Source organism: Lynx rufus, unplaced genomic scaffold, assembly GCF_022079265.1.
Source record: "Lynx rufus isolate CCGP_SWC_20201006 ecotype Redwood Valley unplaced genomic scaffold, mLynRuf1.p SCAF_4, whole genome shotgun sequence".
NCBI classification, from domain to species: Eukaryota; Metazoa; Chordata; class Mammalia; order Carnivora; family Felidae; genus Lynx; species Lynx rufus.
In genome coordinates this window covers 139,412,376-139,431,548 of record NW_025814856.1, presented here as the reverse complement: position 1 = coordinate 139,431,548, position 19,173 = coordinate 139,412,376, and the positions used below count along the sequence as shown (strand labels likewise).

The 19,173-nt window shown below is 37.6% G+C and overlaps 1 protein-coding gene across 1 annotated transcript in view; it reads right to left on the bottom strand.

Annotated features, from left to right (window-relative positions):
- The window catches only part of CPED1 (cadherin like and PC-esterase domain containing 1), a 270,984-nt gene that overhangs the window by 174,774 nt on the left and 77,037 nt on the right, over positions 1–19,173 (bottom strand). The window lies entirely within an intron of this gene.

Below are 19,173 nucleotides of genomic sequence, written 5' to 3'. Positions count from 1 at the left end.
AATGACTTACTTCAAAATACTCACTGGTATTTAAAAAAAAATAAATGTATTGGATGTACATGGTTAGAAAAAGCAAACTGTATAGAAAGCTATCCAGATTGGAAAAACAAAACAAACAAAAAACTCAGAAGCACCCAGCAATCCACCCCTAACCAGAGCCTCTCTCTGCCAAAGCCAATGCTTTACATATTCACCTTTGAAGTCCAAAGAAGCACCCAATGGGTAAGATGCATATGGCTCTTCAATATGTAAATTGATATAAATATCAGTATATCTACATTACTTATACTTGTAGATGTTTCTGCTTTTTAAATGATCCAAAGGAGACATTATAGTAGTTCCCCTTATCTGTAGCTTCACTTTCCTCAGTTTTAGTTACCTGTGGTCAACCCCAGCCAAGAAACAAATGATCCTCCTTCCAACGTACCATCAGAAAGAAGGTCAGCAATAGCCTAATGCTATGTCACGGTGCCTATGTCATTCACCTCACTTCATATCATCATATTGGTATTTTATCATCTCACATCATCACAAAAAGGATAAGTGCAATACAATAAAGTATTTTGGGAGAGACCACATTCACGTAACTTTTATTACAGTCCAGTTATAACTGTTCTATTTTATTATTAGTTATCATTGTTAATCTCTTACTGTGCCTAATTTATAAAATAAACTTTATCTTAGGTGTGCATGTATAAGAAAAAACATAGTACGAATAGGATTTGGTAATGTCTGTGGTTTCTGCACAGGGGGTCCTGGGATATATTCCCTAGAGATAAGGGGGGGATTACTGTATAATCTAGGTCTATATCTAGCATATTAACCTACCAATCCATCCCAGAATCCTTTCCATATCAGCATATATATAGAATTACATTATACTTCTTAATGGCTTGGGGTGTGCTGTTAAATGAATGCACATTTAATTTAATCATTCTTATTGTTGTCTATTCAGATTAGTTTTGTAATGTTTGTCTTCTGTTATTTCAAAAATACTGCAATGAATGCTCTTATCCATCTATTTAGTATACTTTTACAAGTTTATCTAGGGGCAAATTCTAATCTGTATGCGTAATAGTCAGATCAACAAATAAACGCATTGTAAATTTGATAGCTATTACTGAATTGCCCTCCTTGTCCACATTCCCATTCTCTCCAACAGCATTTGAGAGTTGTTGTTTCCTTACTGCCAGGTCACAGTGATTTATTTTTAAATTATACAATTTATCTAGCTCTCAAAATGGAACAAAGCCTTTAAATTATTTTTCCCCCTTGTGCACGTTTCATCAATACTAACATAGTCTAATTTAAAACACTTCACACTCTTAAGTAAAAGTCAGCAGAAGTCAAGCTGTTCAATGTATTCCCATATCTCATTATTTAGCACAGTGTGATCTTTCTCAAAAAATGATAGCCTACTTGGAAGGCTTCCTTATTAATGAAGTTCTAATACATCATAATAAAAGAAATACTCAAATTGCTTGTTTCTGGAGGTGGCAAATGAAGAGTCATTAAGGTAATTTCTTTTCTTGGGAATCGCAACTTAAAAAAGAGTTGAACTGTTTCTATAATCCTTTACATTTGCAGCAAGGAAATGTGTTTTCTTTCTTTCTTTCTTTCTTTCTTTTTTTTTTTTTTTTTACTGAATAGTCCTTTTTAGAGTTTATTACTAGGATAAGTTTTGTCTCTGCAGAAGAGCTAATTTGTGGCCTTCTTTTGTATAATATGAGAACAGTGTAATTTACTCCGATTTCCTTTTTATCCTTACTGCCAGGAAGCACAGCATTGATTTGAAGCCCAGGCAGAGCTGACTTTGAAGAAGCTACCCCTATTAAGTGTTTTACCAAGATAGTAGCTCACTGATTTTCAGGAAGTAGTAGTCAGCAAATATGTCAAAAAATAAACAATTTTATGTCACCCACTTTTGGCTTAGTTCAAGTGGAAGAGCCTATAGCATGGAGCTAAAGGAATCCAATACAGGAATTGTCAAGAATATGTCAGATTTCCACATCAGCCCCTGAAACTGTGGTTGAACAGTGGAATTTAATATCGATTAAAGTAATTTTTACCCTTTGTGAAATATATATAACTTTCCATTATCTTATTCCAGGTTTGGAGGCTACTCTTAATGATTCTAACCCCCTTCCCTGCAAAAAAAAAAAAACAAAAAAACAACTCTAAGTAGATGTTCTCTGACATCAAAAATCATTTCCATTTCCCTTGATTATAGCTAAAAAGTAAAAATAAGCTCTATTAATACCTATAAAAGCTGCAACTACATTTTATGGAACTATATAAATAATTGTGGAAATCTTAAATATCCTAGGTTCTTACTTAACAGAGTCAAAGAATTGTCTGTAGTCACTCTTCCTTTCATCTTTCATTTGGCCTATCTATCAAGGGCTCTCTCAACAAACTGGTCCAATCCACTTGTTTTAATATTCCATTCCCTCCTTCTCCCTTGACCCCCCCAAACACACGCAGAAACCTAGAAATCCTCCATAAACGATGCCAAAACTAGCTTCTGTTTTGGGGGAAAAACTGGGAGATGAGTCTCTGTGATGTAGTCTTTCATATGGCCTTGTAATTCATTAACACATATTTATTATTTCCATAAAATAATTAAAGATGGAGGGTCTAGCATGTGTCTTTAGTGCTTTCCTATCCCACTCTATGAGGACTAAATGAATAAGCAGATACAGATACGAAATATCATACATTTTTATTTATTGACTACTCTTATCTTATTTTAAGGAGCTCTGAAGCTTATAACTTTACCTCTTACCCAGAGGAAAAATGAACTTTTTTTGAAGGCTGCTTTTCTCTGCCTTCTAATATCTGGTTACTGATATAGCCAAGTACTGAATACCCGATGAGTGTGGTGCAGTTTTAAGAAAAGAAAGATTAAACCAGAACCACAAGACCTGGGTTTTCATTTTGATTCTTACCAACCAGTGCTTCATGGGCATGTGACAATGTCAAGGAATCTTCTAGAATCCAGAATATGATTCCCCATAAATCTCTTGATTGTCCCACATCACTAAACACAATGCTGATGCATAACAAGTGCTCAGTAAATGTTTGTTCTAGCAATGAGCTAGTTTGGAAGGTAGGAGGACTAAGCCAATGTGTACTTGGAGAACAAAATTGTATCCCAATGTATTAAAAATATTCTAATTTTTTCCCTTGCTTATGGCATATAATTATATATATCATAGGCAAAGACTAAACACTGTAAAACTAGCAAAGATTAGCAGCCAAATTTATACTGTATTTGATTTAATGTTTTGCCCAGAGCTAATAATTAATAAAAAAGTAATAGTTGGAAAATGTAATTATATTTCATAAATGTTTGAGTATTGTCTTGCATTTCATATTAGGAAGCTAAACTTAGCCAGTATTTTATTTTAAAACTTCCAATGAAGATAAAAGGTCTTAATTAATAATTGACAATTAGTTTTGAGATTAGAAGTATACATAAATACCATTTGTGGGTATATTAATTGTTCTTCCTACCCAAAGATATTTACAAGTCTTAGTCCTTAGCCTAGCCTGCAGGTATAAGCTATGCAAATATACCCTCAAAACTTATATACATAACAAATATAAATTAATATACGCAAAACTAACTTCATAGCCAGGAAGTAACTCTGGATCTGCGCCCTGGGAGAAAATGAATGGATGGCAGAGTCAAAGGGGTAAGTGAAGAGACTATTAATGGAGAAACTATTACAGAAAGGACTGTTAAACAAATGAGAGGAGGGTTAAGAGAAAACAATAGGTAGTGAAGCTCCTGGCGCTTACCTCCCCTAGCTCAGGAGGGCAGGGATTATAGAACCAAACAAAGAGCATAAGTGTGGGAGAGGACACTGAGCATGCGCTTTGGTCACAGGTAGAAGGACACAAGTACTTCCAAGCCAGGGTCTGGCAGGAAAGCAGGTTGGGGATAAATATCCCAAAGCTCTCTCCTCCTGAACTCTGATCTCCTGCAGAAGCCAGGGGACAAGGGAGCCCTGTTGATTAGTCTGCAGTGGACAGTTTCCTGGGGAAGGGTCTAGAGTAGAAGGGCAAATGGAGAATATCCAACACAAACCCTGTATTTGGAAAATACAAATTTTGGCCGTCGTTTTCTCCTTACTAACCACATGTCCTGGAGAAACAATTATATGATATGTGTGTTTGTGTGTGTGTGCACGCACATGTGGGAAGAGTAAGAGAGAAATAATATTAGCTTTGATCTTGAAAGCATTTGTACATGGCAGCAGGGCATGTCTTAAGATGAATCATATGAAATTACTTTTTGTTAGTAAAAACATGGCTGAACACTGATCAAATATCAGCAATTCATAATGTGTCTTTTACCACAATGTGATGCCTATTGGAAGAAAGCAAGAGAGTACATAAACCTACCACCTGTGAAAGAAGGTTCCAGTGGCTAGAATGTCTACGGGCAGGAATGACAAAAGAGTGCATTGGTTAGTTTTAAGTGTCAATTTGACTGGGCCAAGGGATACCCAGAGAGCTTTTTAAACATTATGGGTGTGTCTGTGAGGGTGTGTTCAGAAGAGATCAGCATTTGAATTGGTGGAATGAGTAAAAGCAGATAGCTCTCCCAGAGGTGGTTGGGCAGTAACCAATCTATTGAGGGCCTGAACAGAACAAAAAGGCAGAGGAAGGATGAATTTGCTCTCTGCCTGATTGATTGAGCTGAGACATTAATCTTCTCCTGCCCTTAGAACACTTGGTTCTCAGGCCTTCAGACTCAGACTGGATTCTAACCATTGGCTGTCTATATCATCAGTCTTCCTGGGTCTCCATCTTGCAGATGGCAGATCATGGGACTTCTTAACTTCCAGAATCATGTGAGCCAATACCTTATAATAAATTTCTTTATCTCCTACTCTCCCAATAAACACATAAATGATAGATAGAGAGATGATAGATAGATAGATAGATAGACAGATATTAGAGATATTATTATCTGTTTCCCTGGAAAACCCTGACTAATACAAGGGGCTATCTTGAAATCATTCAATGACTATTTGGTACGTGCTCTGAAAACAACAGGAGCATAGCCCATCTGCCAGCTCCTAAAAGAGAACAAATATCCTCATCTCTGAATCTGTTTCCTCTTTTGCATGATGATGAAAAAGCAGCAAGCACAGTGGGTACTAAACAAATATTTACTGAATGAACAACTAAGTGATTTCTAAGGTCTTTTACAATTCTAAATTTCTGTGATCCTAGGTGAAAAGTTACGTTATAATTTTTAATATATGCTATATATGACCTAATGGAATAGATAAGTAGCAAAAGTCCAAGGGCCAGGGCTGGAATATGGCCCCTCTGTGAATTCAGGTATATTCCAGGAATCCTGAGTGCTTCACAAGGTCAGCCAGGTGCCATTTTTATTTGTGTGAGCCCCAACAGACAACATAGGAGAGACTGTTTCTGAATCTCCTTTGAGCTCCTACCTTCTGAGAAAGTATCTGGGGAATATCAACCACCCTTTCATTTCTTGAGTCCTGTACAAACTGGAGAGGAAACACACCACTAGATACCTTCAAGTTCACCAACTTGATGACTTGTTGGCAGTTAGAGAGGAGGGATTCTTTTAAGTATTAAGTACTTCACAGGGAATTCTCAGTTTACTGGACAGTGAGCTCTATGAAGTCAGGAATTCGGGTTTTCTCTTTCCATAGCATATCTAGTGCCAAACACACAGGCTGGCACTTAACGTAGGAGCTCAATATATCTCTGCTTAATAAGTGAATGCTAATGTCTTCTCACCAAATAGCTAGAGATATGTGCACTGGCCCTAGGAAAAGGGGCTGAAATGTAAAGAATGAGCCATCTAGCCGCTGAGCAGTTTTACTAGGGTTGTATGGTGTAACTTTTTGTTCATGACCTAGGATATTAGCATAACATGGACAAGAATTGGTTTTCTCTGTCCACCTCAATGTGTATCTGTTAGAGTAGCATGATGTGTTACGACCCTATCAGAGACGTTGCAACAATACTGAGGAGGCTCCAGTGAAGAACCAGAGATGGACACCATGAGAGGAACTATCAAAGGCCAAGAGGTCTAATATCAGCAAAGCCCCCTGGAAACCACAGCAAGCATAGAAAACCATGGAAGAGAATGTCATAAGCAGACTTCTAAGAGGAAGGCTGCCCCTTACAGGGACACCAGATAAGAGAGGGATTTGGGGACCAAGGTTGTATCTGTTTCCCCAAGGAAACTGAACCTGGGCCTGGGAAGACATGGATGAAACCAATAAAAACGCATGTTCTGCTTTGTCTAGGATGTTGCAATATAGTTGCTGCCCAGTAACTTTTTTCAAAAATATTTTACAAATAATATTCCAAAGAAATTTATTTTAAAAATCCTGATTGTTTATTAATGGATTCCTATTCATAAGTATGACCATGAACAAATTCCTTAACTTTTCTGAGTTCAATATCTTTATCTGGAAAATGAGAATTGTAACAGTAGTGACAAGAAGAAGAACGTACCTCATACGGATACTGACAGAATTAAATATAAAATGTTCTTTAAAGTGCTTTGCACAGCACCTGGAATATATTAAATCCTAAAAAAATGTCATAGAACTACTTCTAGTAGTAGTTTAATATAATCCTTTCCTATAACCTAGGAAACCTGTTTATAACTGGAAACTTCAAAGTGTAACTAAAGTGTTATTTCTTTTGAATTTACTCAGCACTAAGGGCTCATCACTGATATCAGACAAAGACTAATAAATCCTCTTTTACATGATTATGAAACGTGACATTTGACATTAGTCGCTTCAGAACAAAGCAGGAAATATGTGATATGCACAGATGCATAGACCAAAACAAAACACAGCATCTTTACTTGAAGTAGCCTGTGAAGACACACTGGTTTTAGTGACTTTCCTCAAGTTTAGCATTGCAATATCATCCCAGCAAAGCAGTTAATTTCCTGTTGTTTCACTTATTTAAAGGAGTTCTTTTTTTTTTTTTATAAATTTTTTTTTTTTTTCAACGTTTATTTATTTTTGGGACAGAGAGAGACAGAGCATGAACGGGGGAGGGGCAGAGCGAGAGGGAGACACAGAATCGGAAACAGGCTCCAGGCTCTGAGCCATCAGCCCAGAGCCCGACGCGGGGCTCGAACTCCCGGACCGCGAGATCGTGACCTGGCTGAAGTCGGACGCCCAACCGACTGCGCCACCCAGGCGCCCCTAAAGGAGTTCTATATTAAGGCTAGGTTTCTGTGAATGGAGTAAGCCTAGGACTGACCCAGTTTTGCAATAGTGATGTCTATTCTTCTCTATTTTGTTCAGGAAGATAACTTTTTCACCAACAACCACCACAACTAACTCTTAGTCAAATAGAACTAGCTCTTGGTCAACAAATCTATGACACATAGACAAAAGTCCTTGGACTATTTCAGACCTGCACTTGAGTTTGAATGGTATAATTTGAGGATCTATGTGCTCCAAATACATCAATTCCTTAATGCACTTTTACTTTCATTTTATGAGAGTGGAATCATTAATACATAATGCTAACCTTAAGCTAAGCAACTTGCATAAAGTGTCCACCAACTAATCAGTCAATTAATCAGCCAATCAATCGATCAAATGCTTATTGAGCACTCAGTAAATGCAAGCCATAAATGTTCTTTCTGTTCTTTTTCAGTGGAAGTGTCGAAGTCATGCAATTCTCCAAAAACAATTTTCCCCATGAACTGCTCTATGTTTTGACCATGACAACACAAGAACCTTGAATTCTGTTCACTTTCCTTGGTAATAAAAGCTATGTCAAGACGAGTACTTCAATTTTCTTGCCCCTGTGATTTCACTGCAATGACCAAACAGCATGAAAGATTGTTTTATTACTTTATGGCAGCTTAATTTTGCTTTGATATTTTTCTGCATGAATTTTCCAGGGAAAAAGAAAGGGAAAAAAATGCTTGACTAGTTCAGCAAGACCAAAGATGAATAATTCAGTATAAATTAATGAGCATCATTAATAATAATTTGAAACACAGTCTCCAACAAATATTAATACACAGAGTGCAACAAATATGATAATAGAGTAGCTGTCTAAACCCACCCATTGTGAAAATAAGTTAATCACTTTATTAATATTAAACTTTTTTTCAGTAACATTTTCTGGAGTAAGCCATGAAATACTATTGATATATATTACATCAGAATAATTAATGACTTACTAAAAATTTGTGATTTCCAAATTCTTCTTAAGTATATTAAAGTCAATCCTAATTTAAATACAAGACACAAACAATGGGGGTGATTGCCCCCATTTTAAACAAAACGATGCATTAACCTATTTCTCCTTTAATGGTAACTTCACAGACCAACTCAATCTTCAATTTTTACCCTATGTTTTTCGTATAATAAAACATGCACAGTATTACTGTCAATTTTCTTCTCTACTTCTACACTATTTATAAATAAGTGTATTATATGTGAGCCAAGTACATATTTAGAATATCAATATTTTCATAATATCTAACTCCAAGATTGAGACAAAAATATAGAACATGTGGAGACTAGAGCCAGTTGCCAAATGAAATCTAATGAGGGCCAGAGATCCAAATGCCAGAAATAGGTCAAGAACATGGAAATATGTCAGAAAAGATTTTTGGTTAGGAGACAGCAAACATATTTCTATGGAACCATTTTATTCTAGGTTCTTTCCCCTCCCACAACTGACCAGCCATATAGTTGGAGTCTTTGGAGATCAGGCTTGGCTGAGTGGCATCATAATATAAGAGTCCACTCCTAATATAGATGATGACACAAAGGGCAGGAGTCAGAGGTCAAGCAGAACCTAACAAGGATTTGTGAGATGGTGTCTCAGTTTTCAACCTTAGCCAGGTAAACCGATCATTAGCCAGGTACATTTGACCTATTTTATACCTTGTAAATGACTAAAGAATTAACCGATTAATTGAGCCAAAAGGGGAGGGGTCTTCATATCTGAAGTGCTAAATAACTGTTGGTCTTTAAAAATGTTGGGGCGCCTGGGTGGCGCAGTCGGTTAAGCGTCCGACTTCAGCCAGGTCACGCTCTCGCGGTCCGTGAGTTCAAGCCCCGCGTCAGGCTCTGGGCTGATGGCTCAGAGCCTGGAGCCTGTTTCTGATTCTGTGTCTCCCTCTCTCTCTGCCCCTCCCCCGTTCATGCTCTGTCTCTCTCTGTCCCAAAAATAAATAAACGTTGAAAAAAAAAATTAAAAAAAATGTTAATTAAGTGATAAAAATTTTGAGTTTTTCTTTTCCTACTCTTCTCTAGATTTTAAACCCTGAAGTTAAGCTGTCTCCTCTCTGTGCAGAATTTTGGTCAGGACATTAAATTCAAATGACTATTTTCTATAAGGATATTCTTCATATTTTCTTTATACATATCTTATCTTTTTTATTGCCAAGATGCTTTTAGTATATACGTACATGTGTGTGTATATATATGTGAGTATATGGATATAAATTTTATGTATATATATATATATATATATTTAGAAATTTTTAGATAATTATTTTTCAGAGATTTAATACACTCTAACTCAGGCTTTAGTTTTGACATCAGCATTTTATCTCAATTAACCCCACTTGTCTGCATGTCCCTGAATAGCAATCCAGACTGAACATCCAGTTCTAAAGTGCCACTTAGATGCCTTAAAATAGGTGGATGGTGGATAGCAAGTCATTTATATCTTGTTTTTTTTTTACTTACCAAACACACTGAATGCTTTTGGGAAAATGACTCTGTGGCACCCAATAATGTCCCAGTCATTTTTAATAAATTAAAGATGTGTAGTCATCACCTTAAAAATCCTGTGAGCTCTGGCATCAGTCAAGGCTCAAAGTCATGAGTTAACCAATCCAACTCTGCTCTACTTTGGCTCAATGGAAGCTGAATTAAAAAGCTTGGATTGTTGGGGTGCCTGGCCAGCTTGGTTGGTGGAGCATGTAACTCTTTTTTTTTTTAATTTTTTAAAATTCTTTATTTAGTTTTGAGAGAGAGACAATGAAACAGAGTGTGAGCGGGGGAGGAACAGAGAGAGAGGAAGACACAGGATCCAAAGCAGGATCCAGGCCCTGAGCTGTCAGCACGGAGCCCAACGTGGGGCTCAAACTCTTGAACCACAAGATTATGACCTGAGCCGAAGCTGGCCCCTTAACCAACTGAGCCACTCAGGTGCCCCGGGAGCATGTGACTCTTGATCTCAGGGTTGTGGGTTTGAATCCCATGTTGGGTATAGAGATTACTTAAAAATTAGACCTTTAAAAATAAAAAAAGTTTTGATTGTTAAGTGGTGGAAAAAATTGAAGCTAGTTTTAACTCAAAAGGGAAAAATGTTGGGTAACAGTGAAAAAATTATCAAAGTACAGGTATTCCCCTCCTCCTTTCCCATCTATGAAAGAATGATGTATGCTTATGTGGGAACCATGTCTTTGTTACAGTGTTTGGAGTAATGGGAAGAAATACATTTAAATTTTTTAATTTATATAAATAAGTTAGAGAAGAGCGGGTATAGAAATCAATTAGAAGAGAGGTTGTACAGGTGATGCTTTGTTGAGCTAGAGGGGGTTGCCCAGAGAGAGATGAGAGTTATAAATGCAGATTTGGGCACAAATTTCATTTTTTGTTGAGTAAGGCTAATTCCTCCCTTGCAGTCATTTTGTCCTGACCTCTCCACATTTCAAAAAAAAAAAATCTATTAAAAAACTCTAAACCACTCTTCAAGGCTTTTGGAGTCAAACCTATTGTTGTTGGAAGGAGTGTTTTGTTTTTTTGTTTGCCTAACTCAACGTAATACTCAGCATTCTCTCAAAGGGGCCGTTTTTGCCTAGGTGCTGCCATTCATGATTCCAGTCTCCATAGCCAAGGTTGGGTCCCTTGGCCCAAGGTCAGGTCCCTTTGCCCAAGAGGACTCCTGGGGCACTCTACTGTGATGTGAGGGAAGGGATGCCACTGGCAGCCAAACAAAATCAGATTTAGAGAAAAAGTCATGAAATTTCTATTAGGAGAAACGTTGAACTCAAGAGTTGTTCATTCAATTTCATGCACCTAGAATGAAAAATGACAAAAGTTCATGGCTACCATTATCCATTAAATGATTTGCAATTCAGGTTTTCAGCAAAATGCTTCAGAACTACTCACCCAGTCTTCAACTTGCCACTACCCTGATTTCTGAGAGAATTTTGCTTAGCGTTTTCTTCAATCCCCCAAATCTGGCTTTTATTTACCAAGTCACTTAAAATAATCACAGTATCCATTACTCCTCAGAGCCTGAGTTGACATTAGGGCACATGTTTCTGACTAGAAATTTTCAAAATTGACATGAGACTCTAGGTTTTTTGGTTGCTTTTCAGTTTTGCTTTTCCCTGTGAGCTATATTCTATATAATTAAGGACTTTTCACCCACAGACAGCTTAAAATGTTGTTTCTATAGCTTATACACAGCAAAATATTCTATTAAAATGTGTCCTTTAGGTAAAATTAGTCTTAATTTAAAAACTCAGGGTACACCTGGTACATCGTTCATTTTGTTTGTAGCACAACACATGTGTACATTTACCAATAAATCACGTAGCTGGAAATTTTTAAATATCACTTTGTGGGTGGTATCTCTGCTTTTTATAGCCTGCTATGAATATAGTTTAAAGTTCTTTCCCTTAAGTGACACTAGTTCTTCTAAAATTGGTTGTTGACTGCCCTACTACCCAGGGCTGAGAGAGAAGGGATCTAGAAACAGCAACATTACAAAATACTGAACTGAAAAAGATAAATTAGGCCAAAGACCAGTTGACTTAACCATGCAATCTTTCTTCTTTTCTTCTCAATTCTGTATTTAGATTCCAAGTAAACTTTTGCTTCTACAATATTTGGAACACAAGGACATAAATAGTAATGGCTTTATACTTGAGGAATAAATACAACCCTTTTTCCATACTCTGTTCAAGAGAGATATTTCCGGTCCAGTTGTGACATTCTAAGAACTCAACAATGCTAAGTGCTACCATCACAGCCCCCAAAAATGGGAAAAGAAAGACACTTCTCTGTGTTGTTGCTCTTTTAAACCCTCCGGTCAATGGGAGACGCAAGACTGTTATCTGATTATTATTCACCAGTGTGATAGAATTTTAGTGTGAAACTAATCCGTGTTCAACTAGGAGTTCACCACGTCTGGCCTTGACTGGAAGAACTGTGGGTGAAGCCTAATAATAAGGAACCTATCCTAAAAAGAAAAGACGTGGATGGCAAGATACGTCCCAGGATAACGGGACATGTAAGAGGAGGGCAGCTTCCAGTACACTGCTCCTATATTCCATAGCCTGTCTTCCATTCCAGGTTTTGGTCAGAGCAAAAACAATACTAAAACAATTTTTTTATTCTATGCAATCAAAAAACTATAAAGAAGGATTTTAACTCCTGATTTTTTACTCCTAAGTCAATTTGGTTTTGACTCGTTCAGGCTTCTGAGAATACCAAGGGACTTCCAGGCCACTGGCAAAACAGTGAGTATTCCAATGGGACATGGCATCGACAGTTTCAGCAGCGGCCATAGGAGAAGCAGGCACAGCATGCACTTGTGTGCCTGACACCCGGCTTAGCACCTTAGCACAGACAATGACAGGCACAGCAGCAGCAGCCTCTGCCATGTGGGGCGCCAGTGACAGAGCGCCTTTGGTGGGCATGACCAGGGGTGTATATCAGCAGCAGAGGAGCACAGGACACCAGGGCGGATGTGGAGTAAACGGTGGACATGCTACCAAGGAATGAGAGATTGCATTCATGAGCAAATAAGATACACCCTCCAAGACAAAGAGGGTATTTGAGGGCATGGCAATGATGAAGAATGCTACTGAAATTTAATAAGTAAAATTTAATGAAATTTAAGTGATTGGATTAAACTTAACGATTTAATAAGCACTGGATTTGTGCTTTGTGTAGGATAAAGAGGATATTTATTTGGAAGGTACTGGTAAGGTGCAAAGTCCAGCATGTTTCAACAATTAGGCATCAATCCTCATTGGCCAGTGCACATATCACAACAGTTGTTACCATGTCGAATATCACTCTGTGTACAACAACAAATTCCCTCTCATCCCTCATCACTTTTGAATATCTACCTGGACGTTGATGTAGGTAAAAAGCCCGTTGGTGATTATTTGAACCTAGAGCTTGACTCCATTTTATATAAAAACTATAAGTAAGAATTTTACCCAGTTTTAATATACACTGAATTTTGCAGGGGTATAATTCCATGGGCAAACAAGAGAAAACTGTTGTTTGTCTTGTTTGTGACTTTCTCAAGCTGATCACCATTTTGGAAAGGCACATCATCAATAGTGACATGACCCAGGGAATCTTAGTCTCCTTACAATATAACCGCACCAGTCTGAATTTGTATCTGTCACATTCATGGTGATTCAAACTCTAAGTGCCAAGCATTTGGCAATTTTGTTACACCTTATGGTATCATTATGCCTGAAATTTACATACTATATTATATATTGTTATATTATAAAGTACTTTCCTTTTATTTAACCTTTATTTTAAACTTAGGGCATTTTACTAGCTTGTTGAAATTTTATGTACAGGTAAGCTATAGATTAACCAGAGGTCAGAAAATATATCTGCTATAAAAAAAGAATGCAGGGTCTGACAGGAACAGAAGATGACCCAAAAGTGATTGGCAAAAGGATTTTGAGATGAAGGGGCCTGAGGACAGTGAGTATAAGTGGAAGCAAAGAAATATTTTTGTGACTATTTTAAGATCCTAGTTTTATTCCCACATTGGTGAATCCTGACAAACATGCATCTCACCAAACTACCAGTTAGTAATCATCCACTAATATTTATGAAAATACTTATTGAAGCAGCAGTCATTATACTTAACATTTGTGGGTTGCACATTCTGTGCAAGGCATTATTCTAGGTATTTTAAATGTATTGACTCATGCTATCCTCTTACCAGTCCTGGGAGACACAGTCATTATTGTCCCTATGTTGCAGACAGAAAACTGAAGTGCAGACAAGGTAAGAAACTTGCCCAAGGACAGCGGACTATTAAGTGGCTAAGATGGGATCCCACCTATGCAGTCTGGCTCAGCCTCTGCCTAGCCACTATCCAACAGCAGACGTGCAATCAGGTCAAAGCAATTACTTGTTCTGAAAACCATGGTCAAGAACCATTAATTCCACAGAAAGCGTATATTTCCCACAAAACATAATTTGGTTCTACTCACATTTTTTAATCTACATCATGAATGTGGGTTTTATTAACCACTTTGGCTGCACAATCAGGGAATTCTAAAAACCGACCCAGGAAGATCAGAAAGGCAGCTTCAAAAAACCAGGACAACTAATTCTTGGCCCTCCTACGTGGCCCAGGGTGGTTACTAAAATTCCAGACCAGAGTCCAGCGGCTATACCCACACCTGCATCACTCCTAACCCCAGGCATGTGGCTGCAGTTTGAGGTTTGTTGTGGTAATTTTCTACTCTGCCTAGAAAGGTTGTAGATAGTTTGGGGAGCTGAGCCTAGAGTGGGCACGTCAGAAAAAAGGTAACAGAGGAAAAATCAAGAGGACTTGAGAGAGAGAGAATGACCGTAAGTGCTGAGGACTCAAGCTTCTCACTACCCAGAGCTGGCAATTTCAATCTGCTATTGAGTTCCCTATTAAAAGACCAAAACAAAACAAAAAACAATGTTTTTGCCTGAGCAAATTCACTTAACATCTGCTTATATGTAAATATTATGATAAATAAGAAATTTAAAGGGTTATTTCATTTTATTTTTTTATTTTTATTTTTTTTAAACACAAGCTATATTTTAAATTTTTTTTCAACGTTTTTTATTTATTTTTGGGACGGAGAGAGACAGAGCATGAACGGGGGAGGGGCAGAGAGAGAGGGAGACACAGAATCGGAAACAGGCTCCAGGCTCCGAGCCATCAGCCCAGAGCCTGACGCGGGGCTCGAACTCACGGACCGCGAGATCGTGACCTGGCTGAAGTCGGACGCTTAACCGACTGCGCCACCCAGGCGCCCCCTCATTTTATTTTTAAAAAGGGTTATTTTAGGGGTGCCTGGGTGGCTCAGTCAGTTAAACGGCCAACTTCAGCTCAGGTCATGATCTCACGGTTTGTAGGTTCGAGCCCCACATCAGGCTCTATGCTGACAGTTCAGAGCCTGGAGCTTGCTTTGGATTCTATGTCTCTCTCTCTGCTCCTCCTCTGTTCCTCTCTCTCTCTGCTCCTCCTCTGTTCATGCTCTGTCTCTCTTTCTCAATATATATAAACATTAAAAAAATTTTTTTAAAGTATTATTTTAGTTGATGAAAGAATTACAATCATCATAATAAAATGGATAAATAAATTCAATTTCACATTAGGCCCAGGTATTAGGCTTTCTTAAATAGCTCCTTTCTTATTTTCTTACATTATAAGACAAGCTTAAAATAAAGTATTGAGGCTCAGGGTTATTATAAAAAGTATAGGACAGTACTTGAGACATGGATTTTCTAGCTATATTTCCCAGAGGTTCTTGGAGCTTCCATTTCTTTACCTAAAGAAGTCATGACAGTATCTGTCCCATAGACGGTCATAGAGAGTTATAAGAATATGTAAAGTGCTTGACAGTGTCTGACATGTAGTAAAAACTTAATGTTACCTCCTGTTCTTGTCTTGGGGTAATTTATCTATAAAATAATTCTGTGGCATTAATCAAGAAGCCCCACTATAACTGTCTATAAAACAAACCCAAAACTAGTACTTATTCTTTCTGATGGCTATCTGTATTCAACCTCTTACTCTGGGTAATACTTGCCTACTTCCTTCCGTATCAGAATGCCTCCAAAAAGAACATTTCTGTTATGTGACAGTTATGTCAATGTGGAAAATTGGAAGCCTCATTTAATTTTTCTTTCTGAGTCAATTCATGGACATCCTGAGTAATATAGAAATAATGCCTCACATATTGCTTTTACAGATTTACAACACATATTCTTTTGTAAAGCATTTCCATGACAACTCTATCAGAAAGAATGGTCAGTATAATTATTCCCATTTTACAAGCCTAGATAAGAGGCACAAACGGAGTAAGTACTTCTCCCAGAGTCACATAACTGTAGGAGCAGTTGAGTGGAACTAAAATTCAGGTCTTCTCGAACCTGGACCTTAGGATTCCTGAATTCTGCCTTCACTAGGTAGAAGGTTAAAATTCTTATCAGTTCATGCTTTCTTGCAGATGCTTAGAAATGGGTGAGGCAAAACGGACCCTCAAAAGGCCCTCTTGGTGAATGTGGATGAATTACCTACTTTTGTCCTTTTGGGTTAAGCTGACCCTTTGGCATGCTACACATTTTCTCATGAAATGGCTATCAACACTGGAATTGTAGTGCCGCTACGACTGAGAAGAAAGAAGTTCCATTATTTTACCATTAGATGGTGCTAATAGAAGTTTAAAGAAAATGGTCTCAAAAGTTATTAGTGTAATGAATCGGAGGATTTGTATGGGTTTACTATATAATAGAGTCGATGCTTCTTTCCCAGACAGAAGCACACCCAACCCATCATCAAAGAGTAAAACATCCTCCAAAACTACCCCATTCATTCACTTAATTATGGTTCTGCCAAGATATGTGTCCTTTCTAATCACAAGTTCAACTACAAATGAAGGACTCTAACATTCTATTTAGGAAACTAAATGTATTTCACTTTGTGTATAGCTTGCTGCAACTCTCATTTTGGGCCTTTATCAATATATTTTTCAACAGGATATGTCAGATTGGAAGACATTAAATGCCTGTTAAAATGTATTGGCACTAATAAATTGTATTGTTAATTATTATGCTTTCAAAGAAAAATTCAAGAGACTAGTCATAACAAGAATCACCTTCTCATGAATAATATGTTAAACAACATACCCTTCATGAAGCTGTGTGCATTACAATTCATGGATCACTTTAGTGGGCTTTTATCTTATAATATTGATGATAATCTTGCAAATCAAAAGTCAGTTCATGGTCCTAGACTTCCATGAAAATGAATGAAAAAAGATATGAGCACAACAAACTTACTAACAATATTTTTCTTTCATAACACTTGAAATTTTGTTGTTCAACATCTATGTCTACTGCCATTAGGAGACTGGGAGAGAGGTTATTTTGAAGTTCCACACATTGTATCTTCCAACACCAAACACACACACACACACACACACACACACACTCTTGATAGATGGATAGACTGATTGATTGATTTAATTAATATAAAAATTACATTTATATGTTTACATATTTATATTTATATTCATTTACCTAAATACATAAATGAATAGATTTAAAAATGTATAGACAAATGAATCAAAATTATAGTATAGTTCTCCTTTGCCTATTGAGTTCACTTACAAATCAAGTATGTAACTGTCAGGATGAATTTGCAACATGTCACCAGCTAAATCCTTGAACCTGATTTTGTTTTGCAACCTTCTTAATCAGCTCTTGTAATCCCCAAACAGTGTAGCCCTCCGATGGCATAAAAATAAAAAGTTTGGCCACTTCTGTAAGAACTTTTATGTCTATTTTGAAGCACGTTATGTTTTCAGGCATCTTATCAAAACTTCATATTCACTGCTAATATATCTGTTACAAATACAATGGCTCCAGAAGAACTGAGGTGGGGAAAATACCATTGTCACTGCTTGGGTGATGCATTTGTTGAGGGAAATGCCAACAAACATAGTATAGTTTATTTTGGCAGGCTACATACTGAGTCATGGAATGTGTCTACACTTAGCAAGATATAAAACAACTGATGAATAAATGCAGGCTGGGATAACAGAATAAGCAAATCCATGAAGTATAAATATAGTTTACTGAGTCTTTATTATGTAATGCAAAGAAGTCCAGTTTTATTGTTTGAAGTTCTTCACAGTTGTAACAAGTTGCTTTGGTATTATTTAAGTGTTATTCTCACTCACCTATTTTATCGTCAAAATAAGTAAACAGGAGCCTGCCACAGAGATTTAGGCAACAAAAGAGTGAAGGTCACTCTTACCACTTCTTCCTTTACAGTCCCATTGAAAATCACAATTAATAATCAGAATCATATTGTAAGTGTGTCACACAATGTTGCCTCTGTTATATCACAGTATGTGGCCCAAGATAACAAACTCCAAGTGAAACAGATGGATATACCTACATGGTGGCATGAAGTGCAAGGTCACAAACCAGTAAAGATTTACCAGACTTTTCCTATCAAAGTGCAAAGCGATTAGTCAGCTCCCTCAGCTAGCTGGTCTTTAGCACAACTTCAGAGATGTCAACGAGCTGCCGAATGTTTACTGAAAAATGAACATGCTGTCCCTTTCAAACGGGCCTCATGCCAAACGTGCAAAGTGTAAAGCCATGAGTGACACAGAAGCAAGAGACACTTTTGGGTCAGTGATCTCGGGCCAGCTTCTCCCTGAGAGAAGATGACAAAGTGGGTCTCCTAAAATGCACACTCATCCACATATCCCAGTGCTACTGGCCACCACTGCCTTTGCCTTCCATCTTGCCAGTGGCCAGGCATGAAGCACTACACAGAATATATATCTTAGGCCCATTGACAAGCTTGTTTCTTTTTAAGAAATACCAACTGGAAGGAAGAATTATGTAGTTTCCGACTAACAAACTACATACTAAACAGCAGATATTTTCCCCCCATTTTTCAAGGAAATGGAGCAAGGCTATGCTATCATTTCCCAAAAATCTCTACTTGATTTTGGCTGTGATTAGCTAATTTAGAGATTTATGTCTTACAGGCAGAGCAGTGAATTTTATGGTTAGGTCAGACAGTGTCAGAGATTGCCTGTCACATTTGCATGATTCAGCAGTTTCCGTGAGGTTCTGCAATGGTGTCTAAAATTCTCACCAATAGAATTATTCATTTGGGTTGAAGTATGTCCTGGGTGGGGGTGGGGCAAGTACAGTACAGTTGAGACAGGAAAGCACAGCAGGACTAATTAATTTATTAAATTAGCTGGCTCTGGAGAGCAGAGGCATGTGACAACTGGGCTTCAAGGCAGGAAGTGAGAACTAAGACAATCCACATAGGGATCAGCAGAAGGGCACTTGAGTCCCCAGTGGACAGTATTGGACTCTAGGTGCT